The 13,364-nt window shown below is 39.0% G+C and overlaps 1 protein-coding gene across 1 annotated transcript in view; it reads right to left on the minus strand.

Annotated features, from left to right (window-relative positions):
- Window positions 1–13,364, minus strand: part of LOC128710323 (choline O-acetyltransferase) — a 31,254-nt gene that overhangs the window by 3,242 nt on the left and 14,648 nt on the right. Inside the window, exon 2 of the mRNA XM_053805374.1 lies at window positions 55–134. The gene's annotated coding sequence lies outside the window, so the exon portion shown is untranslated. The remainder of the gene's footprint in view (window positions 1–54; window positions 135–13,364) is intronic.

The raw sequence follows: 13,364 nt of genomic DNA on the forward strand, positions 1-13,364 counted from the left end.
GGTGGCGTGCAGTCCGATTGGAAGGAACAACGTTTCGCGTGATGTACAACATACCTGGGGGAATCCAAATTCGTCTGTAGCTTCCGATGTCGAGAGCCATTTCTTCGGCAGTTGCAGGATGGATTCTTTCCATCCTGATGATGAGCGATGAGATATATTTAATGACATGAGTCGGCATTGGAATGGTCGATGGTTTCGTTAGATCGATGGTTGATAATCGCGTCCATGGGTGAAATGTAAATATTCAGCACAATATGAGGAGAAAAACGAAGAATGGTTATTGTGATTAGAAATGAAACTGCTCGAGATTCGGATCCATAGAGAGTAAAGTTATAAAGAAGATGGGGAAATATTTGAATGAAAATGAGCCGATTAGGGTGTTGTCGTTCAATTAGGGAATGTCATAAAAATATTGTGAAACTCCAAAGTCTTGCAGGTTTTAACGTTGATAAAGTAAATCGAAGAAAATGCCGCATTTCCGCGTGCATGTATGCCGAGAATTGGGCGTTTAAGATCAGAAATACACTCATTCATGAAATCAGATGCCCTTGACTGATGATTGTACATCCACAAGGAACTGGAGATCTGACAGTCGTTGTTTATACCGTTACCGTTGACATGTGATAGGATAACTTTTTGTGAAGAGAAAATCCTCTCTTCTTTTTAGTTCTCTGGTATTGATATTTGTATTTAATATTTAAATTCAACGAACGCTTCTTGGAGGTGCGTTACCACGCATAGCAACTTTACAATTTTCAAGCAATACTTTTTTACTCGCATAACAACCAGTTACAATAACGCGTAGCCGGGGTGGTGCTTATTACAGTGGATATTGGATTGACCTTCTCTAATAGTCGAATATTCTCAGTTCTGCGTATAGGCGATACGATCCAGTCGGATTAGAACCCTCACTTTTGTTGTCTTAATTTGCTCTTGGCAAAATGTCCGTACACAAATTCGGTTCTTTCGTATTTATCGGTTTGTCTTTTACGAGGACCCCAACGTTGATCGTTGTTAAAAACAACAGTTGCTCCTTCTTCCTCTTCTTATTTTATCCGCGCAACAACCTCAAGAGGTCTAGAGGCCATTTCTGGCTTTCTGTGACTTAATTGACCCGTAGCTGGATAGTCAGTCCTGCATACTGGGGATTGGTCCGGATGGGATTTTGGTCCGGTCCGTTCGTGAGAAAACCGGCGCCGCTACCGGGCCGCCCCAACAGTTACTCCAGCAGTAGCATTATGTTACGAAAAGAATTTACCATGCAGTTGTTTATAAAATAAGAAAGCATTTTACACCCAATGCTTGGACTACATGGGCTAAACTGTTGAAAATCCCCAAATATCATGTTGGTGACAACTAATTTATTACATTTCTTCTTTTTACAATATCGTAAGCCAACCAAAAACCGCATACTAACATTACCGTTCGAAAACAATACAAAACAATAAAAACAAGGTGCAATTAAAGTGTCGCAAAAAGGGAAGAACTGTACCCTGCGTTTCTGCTTTATCAGCTCTTCTATAATGGGGATATTTTCCCCTCTGTATATTTTTATTCCGGTAAACGCCGCACAGCATGACCTGACTGGTCCTGGCGTGCAGGGCACCACCCCACTGTCGCTGACGTTGCGTTGCAGGTGACATTGGATGTAATTGTTTGCTTTGTTGCCCCCCCTCTCTTCGCATGGCAGATGAAATTGTCGGGAAAATGGAAGCATTTCTTGCCCTGGACTAGCTGTTTGTTTGATGTAGTTCCCGTGGTAACGATGCTCTGATGTTGGTATTTGGTGATCTTCGGAAAGAGGAAACGGTAAGTCAAAAGCGGATTATGCACCACCTCCAGCTGGTTTGTTGTGTGGTTCCCAAGGTGGAAAACCCCGTGGTGAGATTATTGCAGTAGTGGTGGATTTATGGAGCCATCATCGGAAAAAACCGTGAGACGAACGGCTGATGCGATTTGAAAGTAATTTGAAATTTGATCGAAAATTCGCTTTTCACACCTACACCGGTAGTATCAGAGAATTTTTAGTTTGCATAGCCTTATTTCGTGGCCTGGTCCTTTACGTTTATTCTTCCGTTCATCCGTCGCATTTAGCTGGAAAGTCAATCCTGCTTATAGGAAGAATGGTTCGAGTGGGATTCGGTGCCGGCCCTGTTGTATACGGTCTGCAATACTTCTATAGCACCGTATAGCACCGGGAATTTTAACTAAACTAAAAATATCCGCTCCTATTGAGTTGCATATATTTTTTAAAAATTGGTTTATTTGAGCATCCTATTCCCAGAGTTATTGTATGTTTTTATCAAACAAAAGCTTCATTCTTAATTTTAATCTGAAGCAATAGATTGTTGAATAATATCACTCACCATAAATGATTTTATCAATCTTCTTGTTTTGCCCCGTACGTAATAATGAAACCAAATCCGCTTGATCTAAAGTTAGTGCGAAGTAGTGGTCCATACTTTAGCTTCCGCTGCACTTTACGCTTTCCATGTTACCAACCATCCTGAAGTAACTGCACCGAACGGAAACGGATAGCATGTCACTGTTTTTTTTTTCTCTCCCGTCAAAACTTTCTCGTACGGGGTTTTTCGTCACATACTGAATGGTGTGCCAAGTAGATAAATATTGAATTTTCCTGTAAAGAAGGAAGCTTAGTCTGCGTTTAACCATGATCTCGCAACGGTGCTGAAGTTGGGCTCGGGTTTTCACCCCTTCCGTGCGAACGTACGGAAGTCCTTCAATTGCTACCGGAAAATGAAAAGGTTTCTGTTCGCCAATTTTTCACCAAGGGAACGTGTTTGTGGGATGCTGAAATTGAACCTGCTGAACAGGAACTCATTCCAATTGTAACCGTGCCGTTGTGCGAACACGCTTTGCTAGGTGTAGCGTGTACTATCACCTTTAATCTAATCCTTGTATGGAACGGACCGAAACCCACTCAGCTTGTTGAAGTGCGGGGTGCTGGAAGCCGACTCGTATTTCCGTAAAAAGACCGGACCAAATGATACTTGAAGAGATTTTCTTCTTCCCAATGTACACCCGGCTCGAAAATTGCTCTCCATCGCTCGATAAGCCTTGGGAGAAGAATAGCCAGAACAACAGCCGGAAGGTATTGTGCACGTTTATTCTTTCAGTTATCGCTATCCTTGGACCATTCTATAGCTGTCCTTTCCTCTGAGGATCTGAAAGTCTTGCGTAGCGTCTTTTTTTTGGTTCTCTAGCGCTTGTACTTTTCTTTATGGAACAATTGTACAGTGTGAGAACATCAGTATGAAAAGAAGATTCCTATCTTCATTTGTCTCAATTTGATTTGTAAACTTCGCACAAAGAACAGTGCAACAGCCGGTACCGGTAACGGAAAATCAGTGTGGCCGATTGACTGGACAAATAAAATGCATCCATCGTAGTTGGTCGATAGGGAAACTTTCAACTGCAACTCCGGAACTAGGATGCTCTTTAGCTGGTTCTTTAGTGTCATTGCTGCCGTGTGTGTGTGGGTTGTTTTGATTTAAAACGTGACATTTTAATTTGAAAAGTGAACTTTTACTCGAGCGTAAAAAATCTGTTTACTGTTTCCATTGCCAGGAAAAGCCGAAGGTTCGTCGTCATCACGCACCCTGCTATGAACGGGAATGTTAGTATGTACACACCTTGTGGCACGTCGTGTTACTACGCGCAATCGCCGTATCTACACCCTCACGTGCGGCTCCACGACACCACCATCAGCATCACCGTACACGTGTATATAGCAGGTACGACATGCCATGAATCGAAATCACCCATACCCGATGAAATACGAAGCTGTAGGGCTGTGTCGTTGATCCCCTAGAATTTAATTTAAGGTGGTATCGCTTGAATGTGCCGGTCTGGGCTGATGCGTGAGATTAATACATATTAAACCGTCTAACAACGTACAGTTGAATCCGATGTTAATCACGACTCACCGTTTGTTGTAATACAAAACAAATACATACAGCGTGTTCCTTTCTATGTGCTCACATTTAAAGCATAAACATGGTAAAATAACCACCTATGCTGTTTGCATTATGACTCAGCGGGCGTTCAATTCGGTTTAAACACACACACAGTATGTTTGTTAGAAAATTTAGTTTATTCTCTCTTTTTTCAAGAGGAATGAGTGTGCGTTTGCCCCTGTGCGGTGCCTACTTCGGTACGAAATAAAGTTTTCTTTCGAAACATTTCCCTGTGGTTCAAACGACTTGCTCACCTTTTACGTTTTCCACCCAAGGAAACTTCTTACTAGGGGCTATATTCTTCTTACGCTAACGATGGATGGAACGAATGTTGGTCGCAATGTTTTTTTTTTGCTTTCTGTTTTCGTTTGTGAGGGTTTGTGGGTTTGGCTTTTATTTTCTTAAGATTGCTTTACCGGTTGTGCACCTTGGAGGGGAAAAAAGAAAGTCTTTAAGTATTCTTATTTGCGATTTTATCGTTAGAATGGTTACGGGAAAAGAATTATCGTTGTTTATATTTTTTGTTTCGATACCCGAAGTTATCTTATGCGCGATGACCAAAGCGTAATAGGTTGATATGTTTTATTATTGTTAAAAAAAAAAGTTTTGAGGTCTAGGCCTGCCATACCTGGCTTTTTGTGATTTTATTTACCCGAAGCGGGATTGTCAATGCTGCATACGGGGGATTGGTCCGAATGGGATTTTCGACCGGTCCTGCCGTGTGAAGACCGGCGACGCAACCAACACATCACTAGGCCGTTCTTGTTCCTGGTTGGGCATAGTTTATTTATTTATTTATTTTTTAATTATTTTATAAAATTTTCTGAGAACTTAGTTCGAAGGAAAACTTCCTCGCTTTATACTATTTCTAGCTATGAAGTTATCCAACAGGTAGAAAAAAGTTCATTTTGTTCATCTCGTTTTGATTTTTAACTTGTAATTGCAATTTAGATCGTATCTCAGAATGCTTTAATGCGAGAACGCGTTCGTTAAGCGTGTTTCTCAGTAGTAGCGTTTATTTGGTGCCGTTTAATGTCTCAAGCATGGCAACCAACACAAGAAATAAAAGAATCCCCTCTTCCAGTGGCTTCCTTCAGTGTACAACGAAAATGCTTCGGACAATTCCAACGGGTAGGGTAAAAGTTTCTTAACGTTCACACCGATCCCGTTGAAATGGGGAAGGTCTTCGTGAAGATGAAGAAATCTTTACCTTCCGCACATTTCGTTTGGATTCGTCCTGCATACTTTCCTTGTCTGCCGTGGGAGAATGTTGTTGTTCGTGAAACTGCGGCCGAAAGCATCCGCAAAACATCCGCAAAAGAAACACTCTGCAAACATGGTATGGCACGTCGGCACAAAATACGGATTCCATTAGAGTTAATTAAGATATTGTTACAAATGTTCAGGGGTAGTATGAATGCTACTGTTGATGGTAACAGCAAGAGGGAAACAGTTCATCGGGACTTTGGGTTCCAAGGTAGCTTCCCGACTCGGATTCCGTTTGGACTATGCATCCGGGCGTAAGGAAAGCGTGTTCTGCTTTTATTTTGCACGCTTTGCCGAGCGGTTCCGGTTGTGAGCTGATGCTGTGCGATCTGACTCTCGTAGGAATGTCTTTTTATCCATGAATGCATGAATTTCTAAATACTAAACTGACTCGCTTCCGGTGGGAAGGAATCGGGGTATACCTATACTTGGTCCATGTCTGTCCGTCGTCCTTCCGGTTACTGCTAGTAGCGTATAATTTATCGATTTTTGTACAGCACGCGCCTTTGATCTGTAACCTGACGGGCGCAATGGGCGGAGGATAAGCATCGTTGCAAATGACAGGATGTAACGAGTTGAGTCCTGTAACGCCGTGCCAAGCTAATGGACCATTTTGATGTAACATTGTACCAACCGGTGTTGATTATTGGTGGGCATTCTGGAAAACGCCCTCCGGAAAGAGCACGTGCAGCTATGTTTGATGTTGAATTTAAAATAAATTGCGATGAGCAACGACACGAAAAATATAGCATAATTTGAAAAAATAAAAGATAACTCAGTTTTGCTCAAATCCCCATATGTTATCTTAAAATGTATTAGCAATAGGTAATTTGCATTAATATTTTTTTGATTATTACTAATAAATACGCTCATGATACGTTAAAATATCAATCCAGGATGTAAGAAAATATTGAACCTAATATTATAAGCTTGTAACAAGCAAAGTTTGTGTTGCTTTTTGCATACTTTTCGGCGTACTGAAAGATTACATTCAGAATGCATAAAGCCATGTGTTGAAGGGATTAGTTTATCCTTAGCATTTTAACACATGAAAAGAGTAGTGTTGGGCGTTCCTGTCTGTTTAAACATCATATCTTCTGCGTACTGCTCAAATACGTAAGAATGGTTTTTAATCTTCAATCAAACAACTATTCAAAATGTGAAACACATTTCACAGCAATATTGCCGTTCTTATTATGGGCGCTCAGCAATATATTCGTTCTAGCAACTTTAAGCATCATTTCTAAACGGGTTTCCTTGTGCACTTTAGCTCCGCACGTAGTTCTTTAAATTAAAGCTACATTTTTTGCCATAAATATGTTGCAAACCATCCCACCTATACTAAAGCAATTAATAAAAAATCCTACCATCACCGTGTCCAATTAAAAATCATACACGGCGGTGGGATCCAATTAGTTCGACTCTATTAAAAACATACCCACCCACCGCACTGTGGTTCTTCGTTATAGAAGGGGACACGGAACGGCACACGACCCATCATCGACACCAGACCGCTACCTAACAACAACGTAATGGTGTTAGAACCGAGTCAGAGTTTAATGTAATTCAATTTTCGCATGTACACTGTACAGGGCTGACCAAATGTGCGGATGTTTACAGAGGAAAGAAAAGTGAATGATTGGCGTAGAAATATTATGGTTGGATATTATGTTACCTAACTAGCAGCATTGAGTTTATGAAGCCAGAATTTTATATTTGAAAGGTTTAACGGTTATGTCTAGCGAATGAAAGGCGCTGCAACTTCATACGCATTATCCCCGTTTGAGTCTGTTAGAATATGTAGGTAGACAGCCTTTAAGGCAATATTAACAACATTATTTTAAGGCAATTTAAAGGCAATGTTCAAAGGATAATCTCATAGATGTCCCATCTTCTTGCCACTGAATATTACAAACGTTAAAAAAACCAAAGGCCAATATTATCTTTGTTAGAGGGCATCCTGACATAGATAAATAAGTTTGCAGGAGTCTTTGTCTTTTATTTGGATTTTAGTCTTTGATGTCATTTGTCGTGTTAGAAAATGTCTGTATACAAATTACCATTTTCAAATTTTTTTTCGCTTCTTTTTGTTGTTTTAATTAAAGCATTTTCTATTTTTACTCCAATGGATGGGATTAGTTTGATATTATTTACCTAACACTACAACTTACTACTTTGCACAGCCTTCCCAATATGCCATGTCTCGTTGGCGTGCCTTTATTAGATTCTATTATTAATCCTGTCAAGTGGTACCCTATTGTTTCGAAGAGGGTACTATTGACTCTTCCACATGTACATGCATGTCATAATTACAATCGGATAATGAGTGTCTCCAAAAAAGACATAAAAAGGTTTGAGTTTTCTACCACGGTACATGCCGTTGTCCACGTGCCAACAACGGTTCAACCATTCTTTGGTGGGCACAATCCTAATGGCGTGACAGAATTGGATTTGTTCCGTCCCCTTAAATGGGGTTAAGCATCAACCGGTGCCATAGCGAATCGGCTCAAGGTCTACCGGCACGTGCCACCAATTGTGCAGATATGCAAACGAAATGATCGATCGGTTTGGTTAGTTGGTTGGTCGGGGATAGGCGGAAGGTTGGTTGATTACAACCCCCGGCACAAATTACCAACATTAGTATAACAGTACAACGTTGTCCTTTCGCTTATCTACAAGATTGAAGCACAAAACAGTCTTATCCCGTCGTTTACGAAGAAATGAATGCTACAAACTCGGCTTAAAAGAGATGCACAAACACAGGAAGCTTCATGGGTTTACCGCCGATGTGTCACTAATTAAGCTTCAATTTTATAATTATTTATCTTTATTTAGCATGCCGCACCCTATTTTTGTTCCAGGTTTTTTTTATTCTGTGCTGTACGGGTTCTCTCGCAGCATCCGAAACAGACGGAAATGGACGCAATAAAAGCCAAGGTAATAGAGATTCTACGCCTGAAACCAGAACACAAAGCGCATCTTCATTGTTGAGCGTAACATCCGGCCTTTTTATGGAAAGCAAAGGGAGAAAGAATTAATGTTTTAATTTATTCATTACGAACTAGCGGAAAAATATTGGCCAAGCGAGGGTTTTATCTTTATCTTTTTTATCTTTTCTTTTTAATTATTTTAGTTAAAATGTTGTGTTTCTTGTAATTTCCGTTTGTTGGAAAACTAGGATAAAGTATTAATGTTATAATTTATTCATACTAGACTTAAGGAAAAATATTGGTCGAGCGAGGGTTTTACCGTATAGTATTTAATTAAAATGTTGTGCATCTTATAATTTCCGTTTGTTGGAAATATAGGATATTGGATGAAATAGACTACATAAAAAAATGTGTAGGAAATTTTGATCGGTAAAAACCGAACTTTGTTTAGTTAAGGTAGGCTGCTTTTAAAGACATCTGAAAGTTGCAAGTTATGTCAAAGAGTCAAGGAAATAAGAACAGAATTAACACATGAAGTGAGTTATATTTTAATTTCGAACTAAATATGTTTATTTCAGTTATTACCATCTTCGTGTTACACGTTCTCGAACCCATCGAACCTATGGTGCACCAGCAGCACACCGACCTGCGCGTGGTTCCCTTTTTTCCCAACTGTTATGGGGTAGGTTACAATACTTGAGCTTCGCCAAAAAACGAGCTTTCCCATTTGCTTGTTGTTACCCATTCTGTTCTTCATATCCGCACACGTTTTACCAATCGAACCGGTGTTTGTAAACGATCGTACCATTCGTGTTGAAATCGATTTAATAACCATTAAAATACAACTATTACCAACTATTTGCCCTTATTTGTGAGTTTTGTTTGCTTTTCGGTTTACGGTTTTGCTGTCAAGGCGATAGAATTGCCATCGGGGCGTTGTGTGTGTGTGTGTTTTTTGTTGTAATTTAATGCCTAGTACTGGTATTATATAAGGGGTTTGTTTAGTAGGTAATTGTTGAACGTGATTTTTTACCATTGATATGTTTGCATTTGGTGTGCTGGTTTTGTATCTGTTTTGCTCTTTGCACTGTAATGTCACTACTGTATCGGTGCAACCGTACAAATAGTACAAACTATAAAACAACAATGGCGGTTGGTCTGAGAGTGTTTGACGTTGTGTTGTGTTACTACTAAGATTAAGTAATATTTCCCGTATTTTCGTTTTCGATACTGTCACATTTGAACGGAATATTTCTGTTCCATCCCATATCTGCCGGTACTTATAATGCGTACGTTTCATTTGTTTCTCTATATTTTTAATATAACTCTATACCTTCCATGTATGTTCTCGGTTCACCGTTTTGCAATCGGTTTGATGCAGCATAGCGGTGTATACGTTTAATATGCTTCTGTATATGCTACTGTGGTTCACGCGCTCCGTTTAGCCGGGTTTTATGTGTAGCTTTTCCATAATACGTTTTTGTTTTATGATTTGCTTATCGATTGGTAATTGCTAGAATTTGGGAGCGAGCGAGCGGGTGGGTCAATACTTGTGTCCATACTTGTGTCCGCTAGACGGAACTGCTCTTTTACGCCATATATGTATGTTTGTGTGGGTGTGTTATTATTATATATTTCTTTATTCGTTTTCAATCGTCATTAAAGTAATGGCAATGGAATAAGTGTAAATTAACTTCACATAACAAATATAAAATTCTGTAAAAAATCTTTAAAAAAAATAAAATTACTAAATTTCAATAAACCTACATATTACGGGTTCAGGGCAAAGTAAACGTTCCCATGGTTACGATTGTGAAAGGTTAAATGAAAGATTTTATTCCAAACTACAATAAATATTGTAATGCAATACCTTTTTCCTACAGGAATAGAATAACAAGCGTAGCAGTGTTGGGATCGTAATATGGTAATACATAAACGAGTTAATAGAAACCATTAAAAAGGCGCCCAACAGCTGATTTTAAATATTACACATGACCCGGCACACTTTACCGTCGATGTTTTTTTTTGTTCATATTCATTCCTCTTAACGGAAACCTAACGACTATGTACATAATATCGACGAAGGACATCTACACTTTTTAGAGTTCATTATTTTATTATTTATAAAAGAGCTTCAAAGTCAGTTCCGTTGTTTTAAATTATGAGCATGCTGAACGTAATGCGTAACTAATCGAATCTCTAACGCATTTTAGCCAGAAGGCAAGCATACACAAATAAAAACAAACAATTTGCTACGGAAAGAATCAACAAATTGCCTGGACAAACATTAAGTCGCCGGCGATGTGATCAATATGTTACAAAGGTTATTGATTAACATGAAGTGGTTTTTGCATCATGATTTGTAACGAAATTTCACTCAAATACATACATATTAATATTCAACAAAGGGTCAATCCTTCTCGAGACAACAATGACACTTACTCAAAAGCCATTAATAGGATAGATAGCTTTGACTTTACAATATTAACTACAACTTTGCATACTAACAAGTGATGTTTTTTTGTTGTTGTTGGTTGGATTTTGAATTTGATCACCGCTAAAACTACATTCAATGCTGCAATACATAGCTGTGTTGGGAATAGACGCGTTACAGTTTAGTGGGGTTGATATGTCCTTCCCTTTCCCATTATATGTTTGCATAACATGTCTTTTGTTTTTTTCTTCTGCATGTTATTGTTGTGTGTAAATGTATTTATAATACTTTTATGCACCACCCTTCGCTTCACGGTGTTGCGTTGATTTGTGTTGCTTTCTTTTCAATTAGTTTAGCTTAATGTGTTCTCCTTCTTTTCGTAATGCAATAATACTACACATTCAACAATATACTTTCACTTAGCCACTAAACATGTTTCACAGGAGTGGAACTCGATTAAGGAGCATCTTTGCAACGATTTAAAATTTGAAATACATTTACGAGTCGCCAACATGTGGTCAAGGGATTTGTAACACTGACTCTTCCTAGTAACCGTTTCGAAAAGCGATGGAGTATGTTTTGTTTTCCATTAGATCAACAGTGGTTTTACGGAGCAATGAGCCATATATGACTTCGTTTTATCTTTGAAATGAATTGAATGGATTTGAATTTTATCTATAAGTGTAACCTAGAAATTGAAAAAAGAACATAACAAAACCCTGAATTGTACTCGATTTAGTTTATTCCCAAAATCAACAAAAGTGTAATGGAGCGATTCGTGTGGGAAATTTGTTTGAAAAGGTTGATAAATAGCTAGGCACAGGTTAGTTTTAGGTTACTCGTTTGCTTCACACAGCGTCTCTCACCATTCACATTTAAGTAATACTGTTCGTAAACAAACAGCTTAAATACGAACAAAGTGTAATCGTTCTTCTCAGAACTGGCTTTCATATGCTGTCTTATTTGTGTTTTATCCTGTGGGTTGTTCATATTGCTTTTCTGTTGTTGTTTTTTTTTGCAACTTTTCCTAATTTGCTCCTAATACGCTGTATTCATTTGAAATACCGTACTGTTAGTACTAACGATTCTAATTCGTGAATTCATTTCTCACTAGTAAGAGCTACAGCTTTAAATTTTGAATTCCTTCTAGCTAGTTGTATTGAGACATTTCGTACCGCCAAGAAAGGGAATATTGTACGAAACGTACCGAGATGTAACTGAGAAGAATAAAAGGAAAAATGCAAAAAGACTCCAAGATTTTGTGCGCTTGACGTTATAATACACACAAACACGTTGAGAAATGCTTAATGGTGGAAAACAGTAGTGCTGTGACAGTGATTGCTTCTACGGGATGCGTCCCGCTTGCTTAACAAGGATCTGCATATGAGAAAACCTTAATGCCCTTCAAATCGATAGCATTGGAGTTAATGATTATAACTGAACTGGAGAGCCTCTAGTTTGCTTTCGTTTTAGTAATCTACAATTATCGTACCATTTGAATCTCACCTCTCTACCTGCAATAGGTTATTATGGTACATGGACCCATGTACGGATGCGTCCCACACGGCAGAGTCTACAATCGGATCTGTACACTCAACCCGTAGATGCCCGTGCATACGATGAGCCGCTTCTTCGGTTTTTCTAGCATGCATTTCTTACTTTCGTTGTGCCAAATATCGAGTGCATTTCTGTTTGGGGGCCACTGTGTCACCTTTTTTTTTATAGTGGTGCTCCGGCAAAGATCGCACAGGATATACACGCACGCCATACCATTTGATATACTTAAAAAACTAGCATTAATTGTGTTGATTAGTGTGAGTCCCGGTGAACCAATTTACCGATGTTGAGAGGGGCTCTCTGCTTCGGAAAACGGTACCGGTTTAATATATACAAATAAATTAGATCGCTTTCGTTTTCCGTTTGCATTTCTAGTAAGTACTGCTAAGGGTACACCATAGCTATGTAGCCTACACATGGGTATAGTTGAACGCAGGAAAACAATAATATGTGCAGCTTGAAGAGGTGGTTGTTTAGGTGTGAAACTAAAATATTCATACATTTTGTTCATACTGCTAAAGTATACAAATACACTGCAGACATTGATTGCATATCTACACCGTAACGGAATCTAGATACATTTGATGATACTGATATGAAAAAGCATACACTGCTCATAGTTTTTGTTACTTGCCAGTCTTACAGGATAAAGTTTATCGTTTTGCACAACTTACTATCCATCCGCTATCGCTCTTAAACTCGCTCGGTACAATAAACGCTGAACTCTCTGATATGATTGTGATATTGATAATTGTCATAAATATACTTCTCATCCGTTAATCGAAATCGCACGTGTGCAGGTGTAAAGCATGACCTGTGTATAATACATCCAAACTCTAATCGACTTTGATATGGGTGCTGTTCAGCTGGCAGGGATAAATTTTACACAAAGCTGATGCGTGTACTCAGTTTAATATGAATATGCTGATACATCTTGTACAAGACGCGCACGGGCCTCCGTTACATCCGCATTCGTTAGGTGTATAATTGTGTTATATCGTAATAGTTACACGTGAGTAAGTATAGTTTCTGGTTTTCGCTTCCCTTTACATGTTACAGAGCAGTTCGGGAGTGGCATGTGAAGCACAGGCACACTTCTTGTTGCAACCTTTGTTTCCGGTGCGAACGAACTGTAAACTAGTTTAATTGATACCATTAGAGAATTTTGGTCAGAGGATAGGTTGTTTCGATGATGGAACA

Source organism: Anopheles marshallii, chromosome 2 (genome assembly GCF_943734725.1).
Source record: "Anopheles marshallii chromosome 2, idAnoMarsDA_429_01, whole genome shotgun sequence".
Classification (NCBI taxonomy): domain Eukaryota; kingdom Metazoa; phylum Arthropoda; class Insecta; order Diptera; family Culicidae; genus Anopheles; species Anopheles marshallii.